Source organism: Aplidium turbinatum, chromosome 8, assembly GCF_918807975.1.
Source record: "Aplidium turbinatum chromosome 8, kaAplTurb1.1, whole genome shotgun sequence".
Classification (NCBI taxonomy): Eukaryota; Metazoa; Chordata; class Ascidiacea; order Aplousobranchia; family Polyclinidae; genus Aplidium; species Aplidium turbinatum.
This window is the reverse complement of record NC_137479.1, coordinates 431,081-455,183: the sequence shown is the minus strand read 5'-3', so window position 1 is coordinate 455,183 and position 24,103 is coordinate 431,081.

The following is a 24,103-nucleotide window of genomic DNA, read 5'->3' as shown; positions in this document are numbered from 1 at the left end:
AAAAATTATTTTTCACTGTATGAAATGTCTTAGAAAAATTTTTTTGACAAGACAATTTTTTTTCAATAATTTTCACTTTTAGTACTTAAAAAAACTTTCTTAGACAATTTTTAAAGACGTTAGTTTCAAACAAAACGAATTAGACAGTTTCGCAAAAAAAAATTATTTTTCACTGTATGAAATGTCTTAGAAAAATTTTTGAAAATTTTTTTGAAAAGAAAATTTTTTTCAATAATTTTCACTTTTAGTACGTAAAAAAACTTTCTTAGACAATTTTTAATGACGTTAGTTTCAAACAAAAAGAATTAGACAGTTTCGCAAAAAAAAATTATTTTTCACTGTATGAAATGTCTTAGAAAAATTTTTTTGAAAAGACAATTTTTTTTCAATAATTTTCACTTTTAGTACGTAAAAAAACTTTCTTAGACAATTTTTAATGACGTTAGTTTCAAACAAAAAGAATTAGACAGTTTCGCAATAAAAAATTATTTTTCACTGTATGAAATGTCTTGGAAAAATTTTTTTGAAAAGAAAATTTTCAATAATTGTCACTTTTAGTACGTAAAAAAAACTTTCTTAGACAATTTTTAATGACGTTAGTTTCAAACAAAACGAATTAGACAGTTTCGCAAAAAAAAATTATTTTTCACTGTATGAAATGTCTTAGAAAAACGTTTTTAAAAAGACAATTTTTTTTCAATAATTTTCATTTTTAGTACGTAAAAAAACTTTCTTAGACAATTTGTAATGACGTTAGTTTCAAACAAAAAGAATTAGACAGTTTCGCAAAAAAAAATTATTTTTCACTGTATGAAATGTCTTAGAAGAATTTTTGAAATTTTTTTTGAAAAGAAAATTTTTTTTAATAATTTTAACTTTTAGTACGTAAAAAAACTTTCTTAGACAATTTTTAATGACGTTAGTTTCAAACAAAAAGAATTGGATAGTTTCGCAAAAAAAAATTATTTTTCACTGTATGAAATGTCTTAGAAAAATTTTTTTGAAAAGACAATTTTTTTTTCAATAATTTTCACTTTTAGTACGTAAAAAAACTTTCTTAGACAATTTTTAATGACGTTAGTTTCAAACAAAAAGAATTAGACAGTTTCGCAATAAAAAATTATTTTTCACTGTATGAAATGTTTTGGAAAAATTTTTTTGAAAAGAAAATTTTTTTTCAATAATTTTCACTTTTAGTACGTAAAAAAAACTTTCTTAGACAATTTTTAATGACGTTAGTTTCAAACAAAACGAATTAGACAGTTTCGCAAAAAAAAATTATTTTTCACTGTATGAAATGTCTTAGAAAAACGTTTTTGAAAAGACAATTTTTTTTCAATAATTTTCACTTTTAGTACGTAAAAAAACTTTCTTAGACAATTTTTAATGACGTTAGTTTCAAACAAAAAGAATTAGACAGTTTCGCAAAAAAAAATTATTTTTAACTGTATGAAATGTCTTATAAAAATTTTTTTGAAAAGAAAATTTTTTTTCAATAATTTTCACTTTTAGTACGTAAAAAAACTTTCTTAGACAATTTTTAATGAGGTTAGTTTCAAACAAAACGAATTAGACAGTTTCGCAAAAAAAAATTATTTTTCACTGTATGAAATGTCTTAGAAAAATTTTTTTGAAAAGACAATTTTTTTTCAATAATTTTCACTTTTAGTACCTAAAAAAACTTTCTTAGACAATTTTTAATGACGTTAGTTTCAAACAAAAAGATTTAGACAGTTTCGCAAAAAAAAATTATTTTTCACTGTATGAAATGTCTTAGAAAAATTTTTTTGACAAGACAATTTTTTTTCAATATTTTTCACTTTTAGTACTTAAAAAAACTTTCTTAGACAATTTTTAATGACGTTAGTTTCAAACAAAACGAATTAGACAGTTTCGCAAAAAAAAATTATTTTTCACTGTATGAAATGTCTTAGAAAAATTTTTGAAAATTTTTTTGAAAAGAAAATTTTTTTCAATAATTTTCACTTTTAGTACGTAAAAAAACTTTCTTAGACAATTTTTAATGACGTTAGTTTCAAACAAAAAGAATTGGATAGTTTCGCAAAAAAAATTATTTTTCACTGTATGAAATGTCTTAGAAAAATTTTTGAAAATTTTTTTTGAAAAGACAATTTTTTTCAATAATTTTCACTTTTAGTACGTAAAAAAACTTTCTTAGACAATTTTTAATGACGTTAGTTTCAAACAAAAAGAATTAGACAGTTTCGCAAAAAAAAATTATTTTTCACTGTATGAAATGTCTTGGAAAAATTTTTGAAAATTTTTTTTGAAAAGACAATTTTTTTCAATAATTTTCACTTTTAGTACGTAAAAAAACTTTCTTAGACAATTTGTAATGACGTTAGTTTCAAACAAAAAGAATTAGACAGTTTCGCAAAAAAAAATTATTTTTCACTGTATGAAATGTCTTGGAAAAATTTTTTTGAAAAGAAAATTTTTTTTCAATAATTTTCACTTTTAGTACGTAAAAAAACTTTCTTAGACAATTTTTAATGACGTTAGTTTCAAACAAAACGAATTAGACAGTTTCGCAAAAAAAAATTATTTTTCACTGTATGAAATGTCTTAGAAAAATTTTTTTGAAAAGAAAATTTTTTTTCAATAATTTTCACTTTTAGTACGTAAAAAAACTTTCTTAGACAATTTTTAATGACGTTAGTTTCAAAAAAAACGAATTAGACAGTTTCGCAAAAAAAATTATTTTTCACTGTATGAAATGTCTTAGAAAAATTTTTGAAAATTTTTTTTAAAAAGACAATTTTTTTCAATAATTTTCACTTTTAGTACGTAAAAAAACTTTCTTAGACAATTTGTAATGACGTTAGTTTCAAACAAAAAGAATTAGACAGTTTCGCAAAAAAAATGATTTTTCACTGTATGAAATGTCTTAGAAAAATTTTTGAAATTTTTTTTGAAAAGAAAATTTTTTTTAATAATTTTAACTTTTAGTACGTAAAAAAACTTTCTTAGACAAATTTTAATGACGTTAGTTTCAAACAAAAAGAATTGGATAGTTTCGCAAAAAAAAATTATTTTTCACTGTATGAAATGTCTTAGAAAAATTTTTTTGAAAAGACAATTTTTTTTCAATAATTTTCACTTTTAGTACGTAAAAAAACTTTCTTAGACAATTTTTAATGACGTTAGTTTCAAACAAAAAGAATTAGACAGTTTCGCAAAAAAAATTATTTTTCACTGTATGAAATGTCTTAGAATAATATTTTTGAAAAGACAATTTTTTTTCAATAATTTTCACTTTTAGTACGTAAAAAAAACTTTCTTAGACCATTTTTAATGACGTTAGTTTCAAACAAAAAGAATTAGACAGTTTCGCAAAAAAAAATTATTTTTCACTGTATGAAATGTCTTGGAAAAATTTTTTTGAAAAGACAATTTTTTTTCAATAATTTTCACTTTTAGTACGTAAAAAAACTTTCTTAGACAATTTGTAATGACGTTAGTTTCAAACAAAACGAATTAGACAGTTTCGCAAAAAAAAATTATTTCTCACTGTATGAAATGTCTTAGAAAAATTTTTTTGAAAAGACAATTTTTTTTCAATAATTTTCACTTTTAGTACGTAAAAAAACTTTCTTAGACAATTTGTAATGACGTTAGTTTCAAACAAAAAGAATTAGACAGTTTCGCAAAAAAAAATTATTTTTCACTGTATGAAATGTCTTAGAAAAATTTTTGAAAATTTTTTTTAAAAAGACAATTTTTTTCAATAATTTTCACTTTTAGTACGTAAAAAAACTTTTTTAGACAATTATTAATGACGTTAGTTTCAAACAAAAAGAATTGGATAGTTTCGCAAAAAAAATTATTTTTCACTGTATGAAATGTCTTAGAAAAATTTTTTTCAAAAGACATTTTTTTTTCAATAATTTTCACTTTTAGTACTTAAAAAAACTTTCTTAGACAATTTTTAATGACGTTAGTTTCAAACAAAACGAATTAGACAGTTTCGCAAAAAAAAATTATTTTTCACTGTATGAAATGTCTTAGAAAAATTTTTGAAAATTTTTTTGAAAAGAAAATTTTTTTCAATAATTTTCACTTTTAGTACGTAAAAAAACTTTCTTAGACAATTTTTAATGACGTTAGTTTCGAACAAAAAGAATTAGACAGTTTCGCAAAAAAAAATTATTTTTCACTGTATGAAATGTCTTAGAAAAATTTTTTTGAAAAGACAATTTTTTTTCAATAATTTTCACTTTTAGTACGTAAAAAAACTTTCTTAGACAATTTTTAATGACGTTAGTTTCAAACAAAAAGAATTAGACAGTTTCGCAAAAAAAAATTATTTTTCACTGTATGAAATGTCTTAGAAAAATTTTTTTGACAAGACAATTTTTTTTCAATAATTTTCACTTTTAGTACTTAAAAAAACTTTCTTAGACAATATTTAATGACGTTAGTTTCAAACAAAACGATTTAGACAGTTTCGCAAAAAAAAATTATTTTTCACTGTATGAAATGTCTTAGAAAAATTTTTGAAAATTTTTTTGAAAAGAAAATTTTTTTCAATAATTTTCACTTTTAGTACGTAAAAAAACTTTCTTAGACAATTTTTAATGACGTTAGTTTCAAACAAAAAAAATTAGACAGTTTCGCAAAAAAAAATTATTTTTCACTGTATGAAATGTCTTGGAAAAATTTTTTTGAAAAGAAAATTTTTTTTCAATAATTTTCACTTTTAGTACGTAAAAAAACTTTCTTAGACAATTTTTAATGACGTTAGTTTCAAACAAAACGAATTAGACAGTTTCGCAAAAAAAAATTATTTTTCACTGTATGAAATGTCTTAGAAAAACTTTTTTGAAAAGACAATTTTTTTTCAGTAATTTTCACTTTTAGTACGTAAAAAAACTTTCTTAGACAATTTGTAATGACGTTAGTTTCAAACAAAAAGAATTAGACAGTTTCGCAAAAAAAAATTATTTTTCACTGTATGAAATGTCTTAGAAAAATTTTTGAAAATTTTTTTTGAAAAGAAAATTTTTTTCAATACTTTTCCATTTTAGTACGTAAAAAAACTTTCTTAGACAATTTTTAATGACGTTAGTTTCAAACAAAAAGAATTGGATAGTTTCGCAAAAAAAAATTATTTTTCACTGTATGAAATGTCTTAGAAAAATTTTTTTGAAAAGACAATTTTTTTTCAATAATTTTCAATTTTAGTACGTAAAAAAACTTTCTTAGACAATTTTTAATGACGTTAGTTTCAAACAAAAAGAATTGGATAGTTTCGCAAAAAAAATTATTTTTCACTGTATGAAATGTCTTAGAAAAATTTTTTTCAAAAGACATTTTTTTTCAATAATTTTCATTTTTAGTACTTAAAAAAACTTTCTTAGACAATTTTTAATGACGTTAGTTTCAAACAAAACGAATTAGACAGTTTCGCAAAAAAAAATTATTTTTCACTGTATGAAATGTCTTAGAAAAATTTTTGAAAATTTTTTTGAAAAGAAAATTTTTTTCAATAATTTTCACTTTTAGTACGTAAAAAAACTTTCTTAGACAATTTTTAATGACGTTAGTTTCAAACAAAAAGAATTAGACAGTTTCGCAAAAAAAAATTATTTTTCACTGTATGAAATGTCTTGGAAAAACTTTTTTAAAAAGAAAATTTTTTTTCAATAATTTTCACTTTTAGTACGTAAAAAAACTTTCTTAGACAATTTTTAATGACGTTAGTTTCAAACAAAACGAATTAGACAGTTTCGCAAAAAAAAATTATTTTTCACTGTATGAAATGTCTTAGAAAAACTTTTTTGAAAAGACAATTTTTTTTCAATAATTTTCACTTTTAGTACGTAAAAAAACTTTCTTAGACAATTTGTAATGACGTTAGTTTCAAACAAAAAGAATTAGACAGTTTCGCAAAAAAAAATTATTTTTCACTGTATGAAATGTCTTAGAAAAATTTTTGAAAATTTTTTTTGAAAAGAAAATTTTTTTCAATAATTTTCCATTTTAGTACGTAAAAAAACTTTCTTAGACAATTTTTAATGACGTTAGTTTCAAACAAAAAGAATTGGATAGTTTCGCAAAAAAAAATTATTTTTCACTGTATGAAATGTCTTAGAAAAATTTTTTTGAAAAGACAATTGTTTTTCAATAATTTTCAATTTTAGTACGTAAAAAAACTTTCTTAGACAATTTTTAATGACGTTAGTTTCAAACAAAAAGAATTAGACAGTTTCGCAAAAAAAAATTATTTTTCACTGTATGAAATGTCTTAGAAAAATTTTTTTGACAAGACAATTTTTTTTCAATAATTTTCACTTTTAGTACTTAAAAAAACTTTCTTAGACAATATTTAATGACGTTAGTTTCAAACAAAACGAATTAGACAGTTTCGCAAAAAAAAATTATTTTTCACTGTATGAAATGTCTTAGAAAAATTTTTGAAAATTTTTTTGAAAAGAAAATTTTTTTCAATAATTTTCACTTTTAGTACGTAAAAAAACTTTCTTAGACAATTTTTAATGACGTTAGTTTCAAACAAAAAGAATTAGACAGTTTCGCAAAAAAAAATTATTTTTCACTGTATGAAATGTCTTGGAAAAATTTTTTTGAAAAGAAAATTTTTTTTCAATAATTTTCACTTTTAGTACGTAAAAAAACTTTCTTAGACAATTTTTAATGACGTTAGTTTCAAACAAAACGAATTAGACAGTTTCGCAAAAAAAAATTATTTTTCACTGTATGAAATGTCTTAGAAAAACTTTTTTGAAAAGACAATTTTTTTTCAGTAATTTTCACTTTTAGTACGTAAAAAAACTTTCTTAGACAATTTGTAATGACGTTAGTTTCAAACAAAAAGAATTAGACAGTTTCGCAAAAAAAAATTATTTTTCACTGTATGAAATGTCTTAGAAAAATTTTTGAAAATTTTTTTTGAAAAGAAAATTTTTTTCAATAATTTTCCATTTTAGTACGTAAAAAAACTTTCTTAGACAATTTTTAATGACGTTAGTTTCAAACAAAAAGAATTGGATAGTTTCGCAAAAAAAAATTATTTTTCACTGTATGAAATGTCTTAGAAAAATTTTTTTGAAAAGACAATTTTTTTTCAATAATTTTCAATTTTAGTACGTAAAAAAACTTTCTTAGACAATTTTTAATGACGTTAGTTTCAAACAAAAAGAATTGGATAGTTTCGCAAAAAAAATTATTTTTCACTGTATGAAATGTCTTAGAAAAATTTTTTTCAAAAGACATTTTTTTTCAATAATTTTCATTTTTAGTACTTAAAAAAACTTTCTTAGACAATTTTTAATGACGTTAGTTTCAAACAAAACGAATTAGACAGTTTCGCAAAAAAAAATTATTTTTCACTGTATGAAATGTCTTAGAAAAATTTTTGAAACTTTTTTTGAAAAGAAAATTTTTTTCAATAATTTTCACTTTTAGTACGTAAAAAAACTTTCTTAGACAATTTTTAATGACGTTAGTTTCAAACAAAAAGAATTAGACAGTTTCGCAAAAAAAAATTATTTTTCACTGTATGAAATGTCTTGGAAAAATTTTTTTAAAAAGAAAATTTTTTTTCAATAATTTTCACTTTTAGTACGTAAAAAAACTTTCTTAGACAATTTTTAATGACGTTAGTTTCAAACAAAACGAATTAGACAGTTTCGCAAAAAAAAATTATTTTTCACTGTATGAAATGTCTTAGAAAAACTTTTTTGAAAAGACAATTTTTTTTCAATAATTTTCACTTTTAGTACGTAAAAAAACTTTCGTAGACAATTTGTAATGACGTTAGTTTCAAACAAAAAGAATTAGACAGTTTCGCAAAAAAAAATTATTTTTCACTGTATGAAATGTCTTAGAAAAATTTTTGAAAATTTTTTTTGAAAAGAAAATTTTTTTCAATAATTTTCCATTTTAGTACGTAAAAAAACTTTCTTAGACAATTTTTAATGACGTTAGTTTCAAACAAAAAGAATTGGATAGTTTCGCAAAAAAAAATTATTTTTCACTGTATGAAATGTCTTAGAAAAATTTTTTTGAAAAGACAATTTTTTTTCAATAATTTTCAATTTTAGTACGTAAAAAAACTTTCTTAGACAATTTTTAATGACGTTAGTTTCAAACAAAAAGAATTAGACAGTTTCGCAAAAAAAAATTATTTTTCACTGTATGAAATGTCTTAGAAAAATTTTTTTGAAAACACAATTTTTTTTCAATAATTTTCACTTTTAGTACGTAAAAAAACTTTCTTAGACAATTTTTAATGACGTTAGTTTCAAACAAAAAGAATTAGACAGTTTCGCAAAAAAAAATTATTTTTCACTGTATGAAATGTCTTAGAAAAATTTTTTTCAAAAGACATTTTTTTTCAATAATTTTCACTTTTAGGACGTAAAAAAACTTTCTTAGACAATTTTTAATGACGTTAGTTTCAAACAAAAAGATTTAGACACTTTCGCAAAAAAAATTATTTTTCACTGTATGAAATGTCTTAGAAAAATTTTTGAAAATTTTTTTTGAAAAGACAATTTTTTTCAATATATTTCACTTTTAGTACGTAAAAAAACTTTCTTAGACAATTTGTAATGACGTTAGTTTCAAACAAAAAGAATTAGACAGTTTCGCAAAAAAAAATTATTTTTCACTGTATGAAATGTCTTAGAAAAATTTTTGAAATTTTTTTTGAAAAGAAAATTTTTTTTAATAATTTTAACTTTTAGTACGTAAAAAAACTTTCTTAGACAAATTTTAATGACGTTAGTTTCAAACAAAAAGAATTGGATAGTTTCGCAAAAAAAAATTATCTTTCACTGTATGAAATGTCTTAGAAAAATTTATTTGAAAAGACAATTTTTTTTCAATAATTTTCACTTTTAGTACGTAAAAAAACTTTCTTAGACAATTTTTAATGACGTTAGTTTCAAACAAAAAGAATTAGACAGTTTCGCAAAAAAAATTATTTTTCACTGTATGAAATGTCTTAGAATAATATTTTTGAAAAGAAATTTTTTTTTCAATAATTTTCACTTTTAGTACGTAAAAAAACTTTCTTAGACCATTTTTAATGACGTTAGTTTCAAACAAAAAGAATTAGACAGTTTCGCAAAAAAAAATTATTTTTCACTGTATGAAATGTCTTGGAAAAATTTTTTTGAAAAGAAAATTTTTTTTCAATAATTTTCACTTTTAGTACGTAAAGAAACTTTCTTAGACAATTTTTAATGACGTTAGTTTCAAACAAAACGAATTAGACAGTTTCGCAAAAAAAAATTATTTTTCACTGCATGAAATGTCTTAGAAAAATTTTTTTGAAAAGACAATTTTTTTTCAATAATTTTCACTTTTAGTACGTAAAAAAACTTTCTTAGACAATTTTTAATGACGTTAGTTTCAAAAAAAAACGAATTAGACAGTTTCGCAAAAAAAAATTATTTTTCACTGTATGAAATGTCTTGGAAAAATTTTTTTGAAAAGAAAATTTTTTTTCAATAATTTTCACTTTTAGTAGGTAAAAAAACTTTCTTAGACAATTTTTAATGACGTTAGTTTCAAACAAAAAGAATTAGACAGTTTCGCAAAAAAAAATTATTTTTCACTGTATGAAATGTCTTAGAAAAATTTTTTTGACAAGACAATTTTTTTTCAATAATTTTCACTTTTAGTACTTAAAAAAACTTTCTTAGACAATTTTTAATGACGTTAGTTTCAAACAAAACGAATTAGACAGTTTCGCAAAAAAAAATTATTTTTCACTGTATGAAATGTCTTAGAAAAATTTTTGAAAATTTTTTTGAAAAGAAAATTTTTTTCAATAATTTTCACTTTTAGTACGTAAAAAAACTTTCTTAGACAATTTTTAATGACGTTAGTTTCAAACAAAAAGAATTAGACAGTTTCGCAAAAAAAATTATTTTTCACTGTATGAAATGTCTTAGAATAATATTTTTAAAAAGACAATTTTTTTTCAATAATTTTCACTTTTAGTACGTAAAAAAACTTTCTTAGACCATTTTTAATGACGTTAGTTTCAAACAAATAGAATTAGACAGTTTCGCAAAAAAAAATTATTTTTCACTGTATGAAATGTCTTGGAAAAATTTTTTTGAAAAGAAAATTTTTTTTCAATAATTTTCACTTTTAGTACGTAAAGAAACTTTCTTAGACAATTTTTAATGACGTTAGTTTCAAACAAAACGAATTAGACAGTTTCGCAAAAAAAAATTATTTTTCACTGCATGAAATGTCTTAGAAAAATTTTTTTGAAAAGACAATTTTTTTTCAATAATTTTCACTTTTAGTACGTAAAAAAACTTTCTTAGACAATTTTTAATGACGTTAGTTTCAAAAAAAACGAATTAGACAGTTTCGCAAAAAAAAATTATTTTTCACTGTATGAAATGTCTTGGAAAAATTTTTTTGAAAAGAAAATTTTTTTTCAATAATTTTCTCTTTTAGTAGGTAAAAAAACTTTCTTAGACAATTTTTAATGACGTTAGTTTCAAACAAAACGAATTAGACAGTTTCGCAAAAAAAAATTATTTTTCACTGTATGAAATGTCTTAGAAAAATTTTTTTGAAAAGACAATTTTTTTTCAATAATTTTCACTTTTAGTACGTAAAAAAACTTTCTTAGACAATTTTTAATGACGTTAGTTTCAAACAAAAAGAATTAGACAGTTTCGCAAAAAAAAATTATTTTTCACTGTATGAAATGTCTTAGAAAAATTTTTTTGACAAGACAATTTTTTTTCAATAATTTTCACTTTTAGTACGTAAAAAAACTTTCTTAGACAATTTTTAATGACGTTAGTTTCAAACAAAACGAATTAGACAGTTTCGCAAAAAAAAATTATTTTTCACTGTATGAAATGTCTTAGAAAAATTTTTGAAAATTTTTTTGAAAAGAAAATTTTTTTCAATAATTTTCACTTTTAGTACGTAAAAAAACTTTCTTAGACAATTTTTAATGACGTTAGTTTCAAACAAAAAGAATTAGACAGTTTCGCAAAAAAAAATTATTTTTCACTGTATGAAATGTCTTAGAAAAATTTTTCTGAAAAGACAATTTTTTTTCAATAATTTTCACTTTTAGGACGTAAAAAAACTTTCTTAGACAATTTTTAATGACGTTAGTTTCAAACAAAAAGAATTAGACAGTTTCGCAAAAAAAAATTATTTTTCACTGTATGAAATGTCTTGGAAAAATTTTTTTGAAAAGAAAATTTTTTTTCAATAATTTTCACTTTTAGTACGTAAAAAAACTTTCTTAGACAATTTTTAATGACGTTAGTTTCAAACAAAACGAATTAGACAGTTTCGCAAAAAAAAATTATTTTTCACTGTATGAAATGTCTTAGAAAAACTTTTTTGAAAAGACAATTTTTTTTCAATAATTTTCACTTTTAGTACTTAAAAAAACTTTCTTAGACAATTTGTAATGACGTTAGTTTCAAACAAAAAGAATTAGACAGTTTCGCAAAAAAAAATTATTTTTCACTGTATGAAATGTCTTAGAAAAATTTTTGAAAATTTTTTTTGAAAAGAAAATTTTTTTCAATAATTTTCACTTTTAGTACGTAAAAAAACTTTTTTAGACATTTTTTAATGACGTTAGTTTCAAACAAAAAGAATTGGATAGTTTCGCAAAAAAAAATTATTTTTCACTGTATGAAATGTCTTAGAAAAATTTTTTTGAAAAGACAATTTTTTTTCAATAATTTTCACTTTTAGTACGTAAAAAAACTTTCTTAGACAATTTTTAATGACGTTAGTTTCAAACAAAACGAATTAGACAGTTTCGCAAAAAAAAGTTATTTTTCACTGTATGAAATGTCTTAGAAGAATATTTTTGAAAAGACAATTTTTTTTCAATAATTTTCACTTTTAGTACGTAAAAAAACTTTCTTAGACAATTTTTAATGACGTTAGTTTCAAACAAAAAGAATTGGATAGTTTCGCAAAAAAAATTATTTTTCACTGTATGAAATGTCTTAGAAAAATTTTTTTCAAAAGACATTTTTTTTTCAATAATTTTCACTTTTAGGACGTAAAAAAACTTTCTTAGACAATTTTTAATGACGTTAGTTTCAAACAAAAAGATTAAGACACTTTCGCAAAAAAAAAATTATTTTTCACTGTATGAAATGTCTTAGAAAAATTTTTGAAAATTTTTTTTGAAAAGAAAATTTTTTTCAATAATTTTCACTTTTAGTACGTAAAAAAACTTTTTTAGACATTTTTTAATGACGTTAGTTTCAAACAAAAAGAATTGGATAGTTTCGCAAAAAAAAATTATTTTTCACTGTATGAAATGTCTTAGAAAAATTTTTTTGAAAAGACAATTTTTTTTCAATAATTTTCACTTTTAGTACGTAAAAAAACTTTCTTAGACAATTTTTAATGACGTTAGTTTCAAACAAAACGAATTAGACAGTTTCGCAAAAAAAAATTATTTTTCACTGTATGAAATGTCTTAGAAGAATTTTTTTGAAAAGAAAATTTTTTTTCAATAATTTTCACTTTTAGTACGTAAAAAAACTTTCTTAGACAATTTGTAATGACGTTAGTTTCAAACAAAAAGAATTAGACAGTTTCGCAAAAAAAAATGATTTTTCACTGTATGAAATGTCTTAGAAAAATTTTTGAAATTTTTTTTGAAAAGAAAATTTTTTTTAATAATTTTAACTTTTAGTACGTAAAAAAACTTTCTTAGACAAATTTTAATGACGTTAGTTTCAAACAAAAAGAATTGGATAGTTTCGCAAAAAAAAATTATTTTTCACTGTATGAAATGTCTTAGAAAAATTTTTTTGAAAAGACAATTTTTTTTCAATAATTTTCACTTTTAGTACGTAAAAAAACTTTCTTAGACAATTTTTAATGACGTTAGTTTCAAACAAAAAGAATTAGACAGTTTCGCAAAAAAAATTATTTTTCACTGTATGAAATGTCTTAGAATAATATTTTTGAAAAGACAATTTTTTTTCAATAATTTTCACTTTTAGTACGTAAAAAAACTTTCTTAGACCATTTTTAATGACGTTAGTTTCAAACAAAAAGAATTAGACAGTTTCGCAAAAAAAAATTATTTTTCACTGTATGAAATGTCTTGGAAAAATTTTTTTGAAAAGACAATTTTTTTTCAATAATTTTCACTTTTAGTACGTAAAGAAACTTTCTTAGACAATTTTTAATGACGTTAGTTTCAAACAAAACGAATTAGACAGTTTCGCAAAAAAAAATTATTTTTCACTGTATGAAATGTCTTAGAAAAATTTTTTTGAAAAGACAATTTTTTTTCAATAATTTTCACTTTTTGTACGTAAAAAAACTTTCTTAGACAATTTTTAATGACGTTAGTTTCAAAAAAAACGAATTAGACAGTTTCGCAAAAAAAAATTATTTTTCACTGTATGAAGTGTCTTGGAATAATTTTTTTGAAAAGAAAATTTTTTTTCAATAATTTTCACTTTTAGTACGTAAAAAAACTTTCTTAGACAATTTTTAATGACGTTAGTTTCAAACAAAACGAATTAGACAGTTTCGCAAAAAAAAATTATTTTTCACTGTATGAAATGTCTTAGAAAAATTTTTTTGAAAAGACAATTTTTTTTCAATAATTTTCACTTTTAGTACGTAAAAAAACTTTCTTAGACAATTTTTAATGACGTTAGTTTCAAACAAAAAGAATTAGACAGTTTCGCAAAAAAAAATTATTTTTCACTGTATGAAATGTCTTGGAAAAATTTTTTTGAAAAGAAAATTTTTTTTCAATAATTTTCACTTTTAGTACGTAAAAAAACTTTCTTAGACAATTTTTAATGACGTTAGTTTCAAACAAAACGAATTAGACAGTTTCGCAAAAAAAAATTATTTTTTACTGTATGAAATGTCTTAGAAAAACTTTTTTGAAAAGACAATTTTTTTTCAATAATTTTCACTTTTAGTACGTAAAAAAACTTTCTTAGACAATTTTTAATGACGTTAGTTTCAAACAAAAAGAATTAGACAGTTTCGCAAAAAAAATTATTTTTTACTGTATGAAATGTCTTAGAAAAATTTTTGAAAATTTTTTTTGAAAAGAAAATTTTTTTCAATAATTTTCACTTTTAGTACTTAAAAAAACTTTTTTAGACAATTTTTAATGACGTTAGTTTCAAACAAAAAGAATTAGACAGTTTCGCAAAAAAAATTATTTTTCACTGTATGAAATGTCTTGGAAAAATTTTTTTAAAAAGAAAATTTTTTTTCAATAATTTTCACTTTTAGTACGTAAAAAAACTTTCTTAGACAATTTTTAATGACGTTAGTTTCAAACAAAACGAATTAGACAGTTTCGCAAAAAAAAATTATTTTTCACTGTATGAAATGTCTTAGAAAAACTTTTTTGAAAAGACAATTTTTTTTCAATAATTTTCACTTTTAGTACGTAAAAAAACTTTCGTAGACAATTTGTAATGACGTTAGTTTCAAACAAAAAGAATTAGACAGTTTCGCAAAAAAAAATTATTTTTCACTGTATGAAATGTCTTAGAAAAATTTTTGAAAATTTTTTTTGAAAAGAAAATTTTTTTCAATAATTTTCCATTTTAGTACGTAAAAAAACTTTCTTAGACAATTTTTAATGACGTTAGTTTCAAACAAAAAGAATTGGATAGTTTCGCAAAAAAAAATTATTTTTCACTGTATGAAATGTCTTAGAAAAATTTTTTTGAAAAGACAATTTTTTTTCAATAATTTTCAATTTTAGTACGTAAAAAAACTTTCTTAGACAATTTTTAATGACGTTAGTTTCAAACAAAAAGAATTAGACAGTTTCGCAAAAAAAAATTATTTTTCACTGTATGAAATGTCTTAGAAAAATTTTTTTGAAAACACAATTTTTTTTCAATAATTTTCACTTTTAGTACGTAAAAAAACTTTCTTAGACAATTTTTAATGACGTTAGTTTCAAACAAAAAGAATTAGACAGTTTCGCAAAAAAAAATTATTTTTCACTGTATGAAATGTCTTAGAAAAATTTTTTTCAAAAGACATTTTTTTTCAATAATTTTCACTTTTAGGACGTAAAAAAACTTTCTTAGACAATTTTTAATGACGTTAGTTTCAAACAAAAAGATTTAGACACTTTCGCAAAAAAAATTATTTTTCACTGTATGAAATGTCTTAGAAAAATTTTTGAAAATTTTTTTTGAAAAGACAATTTTTTTCAATATATTTCACTTTTAGTACGTAAAAAAACTTTCTTAGACAATTTGTAATGACGTTAGTTTCAAACAAAAAGAATTAGACAGTTTCGCAAAAAAAAATTATTTTTCACTGTATGAAATGTCTTAGAAAAATTTTTGAAATTTTTTTTGAAAAGAAAATTTTTTTTAATAATTTTAACTTTTAGTACGTAAAAAAACTTTCTTAGACAAATTTTAATGACGTTAGTTTCAAACAAAAAGAATTGGATAGTTTCGCAAAAAAAAATTATCTTTCACTGTATGAAATGTCTTAGAAAAATTTTTTTGAAAAGACAATTTTTTTTCAATAATTTTCACTTTTAGTACGTAAAAAAACTTTCTTAGACAATTTTTAATGACGTTAGTTTCAAACAAAAAGAATTAGACAGTTTCGCAAAAAAAATTATTTTTCACTGTATGAAATGTCTTAGAATAATATTTTTGAAAAGAAATTTTTTTTTCAATAATTTTCACTTTTAGTACGTAAAAAAACTTTCTTAGACCATTTTTAATGACGTTAGTTTCAAACAAAAAGAATTAGACAGTTTCGCAAAAAAAAATTATTTTTCACTGTATGAAATGTCTTGGAAAAATTTTTTTGAAAAGAAAATTTTTTTTCAATAATTTTCACTTTTAGTACGTAAAAAAACTTTCTTAGACAATTTGTAATGACGTTAGTTTCAAACAAAAAGAATTAGACAGTTTCGCAAAAAAAAATTATTTTTCACTGTATGAAATGTCTTGGAAAAATTTTTTTGAAAAGAAAATTTTTTTTCAATAATTTTCACTTTTAGTACGTAAAAAAACTTTCTTAGACAATTTGTAATGACGTTAGTTTCAAAAAAAACGAATTAGACAGTTTCGCAAAAAAAAAATTATTTTTCACTGTATGAAATGTCTTGGAAAAATTTTTTTGAAAAGACAATTTTTTTTCAATAATTTTCACTTTTAGTAGGTAAAAAAACTTTCTTAGACAATTTTTAATGACGTTAGTTTCAAACAAAAAGAATTAGACAGTTTCGCAAAAAAAAATTATTTTTCACTGTATGAAATGTCTTAGAAAAATTTTTTTGACAAGACAATTTTTTTTCAATAATTTTCACTTTTAGTACTTAAAAAAACTTTCTTAGACAATTTTTAATGACGTTAGTTTCAAACAAAACGAATTAGACAGTTTCGCAAAAAAAAATTATTTTTCACTGTATGAAATGTCTTAGAAAAATTTTTGAAAATTTTTTTGAAAAGAAAGTTTTTTTCAATAATTTTCACTTTTAGTACGTAAAAAAACTTTCTTAGACAATTTTTAATGACGTTAGTTTCAAACAAAAAGAATTAGACAGTTTCGCAAAAAAAATTATTTTTCACTGTATGAAATGTCTTAGAATAATATTTTTGAAAAGACAATTTTTTTTCAATAATTTTCACTTTTAGTACGTAAAAAAACTTTCTTAGACCATTTTTAATGACGTTAGTTTCAAACAAATAGAATTAGACAGTTTCGCAAAAAAAAATTATTTTTCACTGTATGAAATGTCTTGGAAAAATTTTTTTGAAAAGAAAATTTTTTTTCAATAATTTTCACTTTTAGTACGTAAAGAAACTTTCTTAGACAATTTTTAATGACGTTAGTTTCAAACAAAACGAATTAGACAGTTTCGCAAAAAAAAATTATTTTTCACTGCATGAAATGTCTTAGAAAAATTTTTTTGAAAAGACAATTTTTTTTCAATAATTTTCACTTTTAGTACGTAAAAAAACTTTCTTAGACAATTTTTAATGACGTTAGTTTCAAAAAAAACGAATTAGACAGTTTCGCAAAAAAAAATTATTTTTCACTGTATGAAATGTCTTGGAAAAATTTTTTTGAAAAGAAAATTTTTTTTCAATAATTTTCACTTTTAGTAGGTAAAAAAACTTTCTTAGACAATTTTTAATGACGTTAGTTTCAAACAAAACGAATTAGACAGTTTCGCAAAAAAAAATTATTTTTCACTGTATGAAATGTCTTAGAAAAATTTTTTTGAAAAGACAATTTTTTTTCAATAATTTTCACTTTTAGGACGTAAAAAAACTTTCTTAGACAATTTTTAATGACGTTAGTTTCAAACAAAAAGAATTAGACAGTTTCGCAAAAAAAAATTATTTTTCACTGTATGAAATGTCTTAGAAAAATTTTTTTGACAAGACAATTTTTTTTCAATAATTTTCACTTTTAGTACGTAAAAAAACTTTCTTAGACAATTTTTAATGACGTTAGTTTCAAACAAAACGAATTAGACAGTTTCGCAAAAAAAAATTATTTTTCACTGTATGAAATGTCTTAGAAAAATTTTTGAAAATTTTTTTGAAAAGAAAATTTTTTTCAATAATTTTCACTTTTAGTACGTAAAAAAACTTTCTTAGACAATTTTTAATGACGTTAGTTTCAAACAAAAAGAATTAGACAGTTTCGCAAAAAAAAATTATTTTTCACTGTATGAAATGTCTTAGAAAAATTTTTCTGAAAAGACAATTTTTTTTCAATAATTTTCACTTTTAGGACGTAAAAAAACTTTCTTAGACAATTTTTAATGACGTTAGTTTCAAACAAAAAGAATTAGACAGTTTCGCAAAAAAAAATTATTTTTCACTGTATGAAATGTCTTGGAAAAATTTTTTTGAAAAGACAATTTTTTTTCAATAATTTTCACTTTTAGTACGTAAAAAAACTTTCTTAGACAATTTTTAATGACGTTAGTTTCAAACAAAAAGAATTAGACAGTTTCGCAAAAAAAAATTATTTTTCACTGTATGAAATGTCTTAGAAAAATTTTTTTGACAAGACAATTTTTTTTCAATAATTTTCACTTTTAGTACGTAAAAAAACTTTCTTAGACAATTTTTAATGACGTTAGTTTCAAACAAAAAGAATTAGACAGTTTCGCAAAAAAAAATTATTTTTCACTGTATGAAATGTCTTAGAAAAATTTTTGAAAATTTTTTTGAAAAGAAAATTTTTTTCAATAATTTTCACTTTTAGTACGTAAAAAAACTTTTTTAGACATTTTTTAATGACGTTAGTTTCAAACAAAAAGAATTGGATAGTTTCGCAAAAAAAAATTATTTTTCACTGTATGAAATGTCTTAGAAAAATTTTTTTGAAAAGACAATTTTTTTTCAATAATTTTCACTTTTAGTACGTAAAAAAACTTTCTTAGACAATTTTTAATGACGTTAGTTTCAAACAAAACGAATTAGACAGTTTCGCAAAAAAAAGTTATTTTTCACTGTATGAAATGTCTTAGAAGAATTTTTTTGAAAAGACAATTTTTTTTCAATAATTTTCACTTTTAGTACGTAAAAAAACTTTCTTAGACAATTTTTAATGACGTTAGTTTCAAACAAAAAGAATTGGATAGTTTCGCAAAAAAAATTATTTTTCACTGTATGAAATGTCTTAGAAAAATTTTTTTGAAAAGACAATTTTTTTTCAATAATTTTCACTTTTTGTACGTAAAAAAACTTTCTTAGACAATTTTTAATGACGTTAGTTTCAAAAAAAACGAATTAGACAGTTTCGCAAAAAAAAATTATTTTTCACTGTATGAAGTGTCTTGGAATAATTTTTTTGAAAAGAAAATTTTTTTTCAATAATTTTCACTTTTAGTACGTAAAAAAACTTTCTTAGACAATTTTTAATGACGTTAGTTTCAAACAAAACGAATTAGACAGTTTCGCAAAAAAAAATTATTTTTCACTGTATGAAATGTCTTAGAAAAATTTTTTTGAAAAGACAATTTTTTTTCAATAATTTTCACTTTTAGTACGTAAAAAAACTTTCTTAGACAATTTTTAATGACGTTAGTTTCAAACAAAAAGAATTAGACAGTTTCGCAAAAAAAAATTATTTTTCACTGTATGAAATGTCTTGGAAAAATTTTTTTGAAAAGAAAATTTTTTTTCAATAATTTTCACTTTTAGTACGTAAAAAAACTTTCTTAGACAATTTTTAATGACGTTAGTTTCAAACAAAACGAATTAGACAGTTTCGCAAAAAAAAATTATTTTTTACTGTATGAAATGTCTTAGAAAAACTTTTTTGAAAAGACAATTTTTTTTCAATAATTTTCACTTTTAGTACGTAAAAAAACTTTCTTAGACAATTTTTAATGACGTTAGTTTCAAACAAAAAGAATTAGACAGTTTCGCAAAAAAAATTATTTTTTACTGTATGAAATGTCTTAGAAAAATTTTTGAAAATTTTTTTTGAAAAGAAAATTTTTTTCAATAATTTTCACTTTTAGTACTTAAAAAAACTTTTTTAGACAATTTTTAATGACGTTAGTTTCAAACAAAAAGAATTAGACAGTTTCGCAAAAAAAATTATTTTTCACTGTATGAAATGTCTTGGAAAAATTTTTTTAAAAAGAAAATTTTTTTTCAATAATTTTCACTTTTAGTACGTAAAAAAACTTTCTTAGACAATTTTTAATGACGTTAGTTTCAAACAAAACGAATTAGACAGTTTCGCAAAAAAAAATTATTTTTCACTGTATGAAATGTCTTAGAAAAACTTTTTTGAAAAGACAATTTTTTTTCAATAATTTTCACTTTTAGTACGTAAAAAAACTTTCGTAGACAATTTGTAATGACGTTAGTTTCAAACAAAAAGAATTAGACAGTTTCGCAAAAAAAAATTATTTTTCACTGTATGAAATGTCTTAGAAAAATTTTTGAAAATTTTTTTTGAAAAGAAAATTTTTTTCAATAATTTTCCATTTTAGTACGTAAAAAAACTTTCTTAGACAATTTTTAATGACGTTAGTTTCAAACAAAAAGAATTGGATAGTTTCGCAAAAAAAAATTATTTTTCACTGTATGAAATGTCTTAGAAAAATTTTTTTGAAAAGACAATTTTTTTTCAATAATTTTCAATTTTAGTACGTAAAAAAACTTTCTTAGACAATTTTTAATGACGTTAGTTTCAAACAAAAAGAATTAGACAGTTTCGCAAAAAAAAATTATTTTTCACTGTATGAAATGTCTTAGAAAAATTTTTTTGAAAACACAATTTTTTTTCAATAATTTTCACTTTTAGTACGTAAAAAAACTTTCTTAGACAATTTTTAATGACGTTAGTTTCAAACAAAAAGAATTAGACAGTTTCGCAAAAAAAAATTATTTTTCACTGTATGAAATGTCTTAGAAAAATTTTTTTCAAAAGACATTTTTTTTCAATAATTTTCACTTTTAGGACGTAAAAAAACTTTCTTAGACAATTTTTAATGACGTTAGTTTCAAACAAAAAGATTTAGACACTTTCGCAAAAAAAATTATTTTTCACTGTATGAAATGTCTTAGAAAAATTTTTGAAAATTTTTTTTGAAAAGACAATTTTTTTCAATATATTTCACTTTTAGTACGTAAAAAAACTTTCTTAGACAATTTGTAATGACGTTAGTTTCAAACAAAAAGAATTAGACAGTTTCGCAAAAAAAAATTATTTTTCACTGTATGAAATGTCTTAGAAAAATTTTTTTCAAAAGACATTTTTTTTCAATAATTTTCACTTTTAGGACGTAAAAAAACTTTCTTAGACAATTTTTAATGACGTTAGTTTCAAACAAAAAGATTTAGACACTTTCGCAAAAAAAATTATTTTTCACTGTATGAAATGTCTTAGAAAAATTTTTGAAAATTTTTTTTGAAAAGACAATTTTTTTCAATATATTTCACTTTTAGTACGTAAAAAAACTTTCTTAGACAATTTGTAATGACGTTAGTTTCAAACAAAAAGAATTAGACAGTTTCGCAAAAAAAAAATATTTTTCACTGTATGAAATGTCTTGGAAAAATTTTTTTGACAAGACAATTTTTTTTCAATAATTTTCACTTTTAGTACGTAAAAAAACTTTCTTAGACAATTTTTAATGACGTTAGTTTCAAACAAAACGAATTAGACAGTTTCGCAAAAAAAAATTATTTTTCACTGTATGAAATGTCTTAGAAAAATTTTTTTGAAAAGACAATTTTTTTTCAATAATTTTCACTTTTAGTACGTAAAAAAACTTTCTTAGACAATTTTTAATGACGTTAGTTTCAAACAAAAAGAATTAGACAGTTTCGCAAAAAAAAATTATTTTTCACTGTATGAAATGTCTTAGAAAAATATTTTTGAAAAGACAATTTTTTTTCAATAATTTTCACTTTTAGTACGTAAAAAAACTTTCTTAGACAATTTTTAATGACGTTAGTTTCAAACAAAAAGAATTAGACAGTTTCGCAAAAAAACATTATTTTTCACTGTATGAAATGTCTTGGAAAAATTTTTTTGAAAAGAAAATTTTTTTTCAATAATTTTCACTTTTAGTACGTAAAAAAACTTTCTTAGACAATTTTTAATGACGTTAGTTTCAAACAAAAAGAATTAGACAGTTTCGCAAAAAAAATTATTTTTCACTGTATGAAATGTCTTAGAATAATATTTTTGAAAAGACAATTTTTTTTCAATAATTTTCACTTTTAGTACGTAAAAAAAACTTTCTTAGACCATTTTTAATGACGTTAGTTTCAAACAAAAAGAATTAGACAGTTTCGCAAAAAAAAATTATTTTTCACTGTATGAAATGTCTTAGAAAAATTTTTTTGAAAAGACAATTTTTTTTCAATAATTTTCACTTTTAGTACTTAAAAAAACTTTCTTAGACAATTTGTAATGACGTTAGTTTCAAACAAAAAGAATTGGACAGTTTCGCAAAAAAAAATTATTTTTCACTGTATGAAATGTCTTAGAAAAATTTTTGAAAATTTTTCTTAAAAAAAAAATTTTTTTCAATAATTTTCACTTTTAGTACGTAAAAAAAACTTTCTTAGACAATTTTTAATGACGTTAGTTTCAAACAAAAAGAATTAGACAGTTTCGCAAAAAAAAATTATTTTTCACTGTATGAAATGTCTTAGAAAAATTTTTGAAAATTTTTTTTGAAAAGAAAATTTTTTTCAATAATTTTCACTTTTAGTACGTAAAAAAACTTTCTTAGACAATTTTTAATGACGTTAGTTTCAAACAAAAAGAATTAGACAGTTTCGCAAAAAAAAATTATTTTTCACTGTATGAAATGTCTTAGAAAAAGTTTTTTGAAAAGACAATTTTTTTTCAATAATTTTCAATTTTAGTACGTAAAAAAACTTTCTTAGACAATTTTTAATGACGTTAGTTTCAAACAAAAAGAATTAGACAATTTCGCAAAAAAAAATTATTTTTCACTGTATGAAATGTCTTAGAAAAATTTTTTTGAAAAGAAAATTTTTTTTCAATAATTTTCACTTTTAGTACGTAAAAAAACTTTCTTAGACAATTTTTAATGACGTTAGTTTCAAACAAAAAGAATTGGATAGTTTCGCAAAAAAAATTATTTTTCACTGTATAAAATGTCTTAGAAAAAATTTTTTCAAAAGACATTTTTTTTTCAATAATTTTCACTTTTAGGACGTAAAAAAACTTTCTTAGACAATTTTTAATGACGTTAGTTTCAAACAAAAAGATTTAGACACTTTCGCAAAAAAAAATTATTTTTCACTGTATGAAATGTCTTAGAAAAAGTTTTGAAAATTTTTTTTGAAAAGACAATGTTTTTCAATAATTTTCACTTTTAGTACGTAAAAAAACTTTCTTAGACAATTTTTAATGACGTTAGTTTCAAACAAAAAGAATTAGACAGTTTCGCAAAAAAAAATTATTTTTCACTGTATGAAATGTCTTAGAAAAATTTTTGAAAATTTTTTTTGAAAAGAAAATTTTTTTTAATAATTTTAACTTTTAGTACGTAAAAAAACTTTCTTAGACAATTTTTAATGACGTTAGTTTCAAACAAAAAGAATTAGACAGTTTCGCAAAAAAAAATTATTTTTCACTGTATGAAATGTCTTGGAAAAATTTTTTTGAAAAGAAAATTTTTTTTCAATAATTTTCACTTTTAGTACGTAAAAAAACTTTCTTAGACAATTTTTAATGACGTTAGTTTCAAATAAAACGAATTAGACAGTTTCGCAAAAAAAAATTATTTTTCACTCTATGAAATGTCTTAGAAAAATTTTTTTGAAAAGAAAATTTTTTTTCAATAATTTTCACTTTTAGTACGTAAAGAAACTTTCTTAGACAATTTTTAATGACGTTAGTTTCAAACAAAACGAATTAGACAGTTTCGCAAAAAAAAATTATTTTTCACTGTATGAAATGTCTTAGAAAAATTTTTTTGAAAAGACAATTTTTTTTCAATAATTTTCACTTTTAGTACGTAAAAAAACTTTCTTAGACAATTTTTAATGACGTTAGTTTCAAACAAAAAGAATTAGACAGTTTCGCAAAAAAAAATTATTTTTCACTGTATGAAATGTCTTAGAAAAATTTTTGAAAATTTTTTTGAAAAGAAAATTTTTTTCAATAATTTTCACTTTTAGTACGTAAAAAAACTTTCTTAGACAATTTTTAATGACGTTAGTTTCAAACAAAAAGAATTAGACAGTTTCGCAAAAAAAAATTATTTTTCACTGTATGAAATGTCTTGGAAAAATTTTTTTAAAAAGACAATTTTTTTTCAATAATTTTCACTTTTAGTACGTAAAAAAACTTTCTTAGACAATTTTTGATGACGTTAGTTTCAAACAAAACGAATTAGACAGTTTCGCAAAAAAAAATTATTTTTCACTGTATGAAATGTCTTAGAAAAACTTTTTTGAAAAGACAATTTTTTTTCAATAATTTTCACTTTTAGTACGTAAAAAAACTTTCTTAGACAATTTGTAATGACGTTAGTTTCAAACAAAAAGAATTAGACAGTTTCGCAAAAAAAAGTTATTTTTCACTGTATGAAATGTCTTGGAAAAAT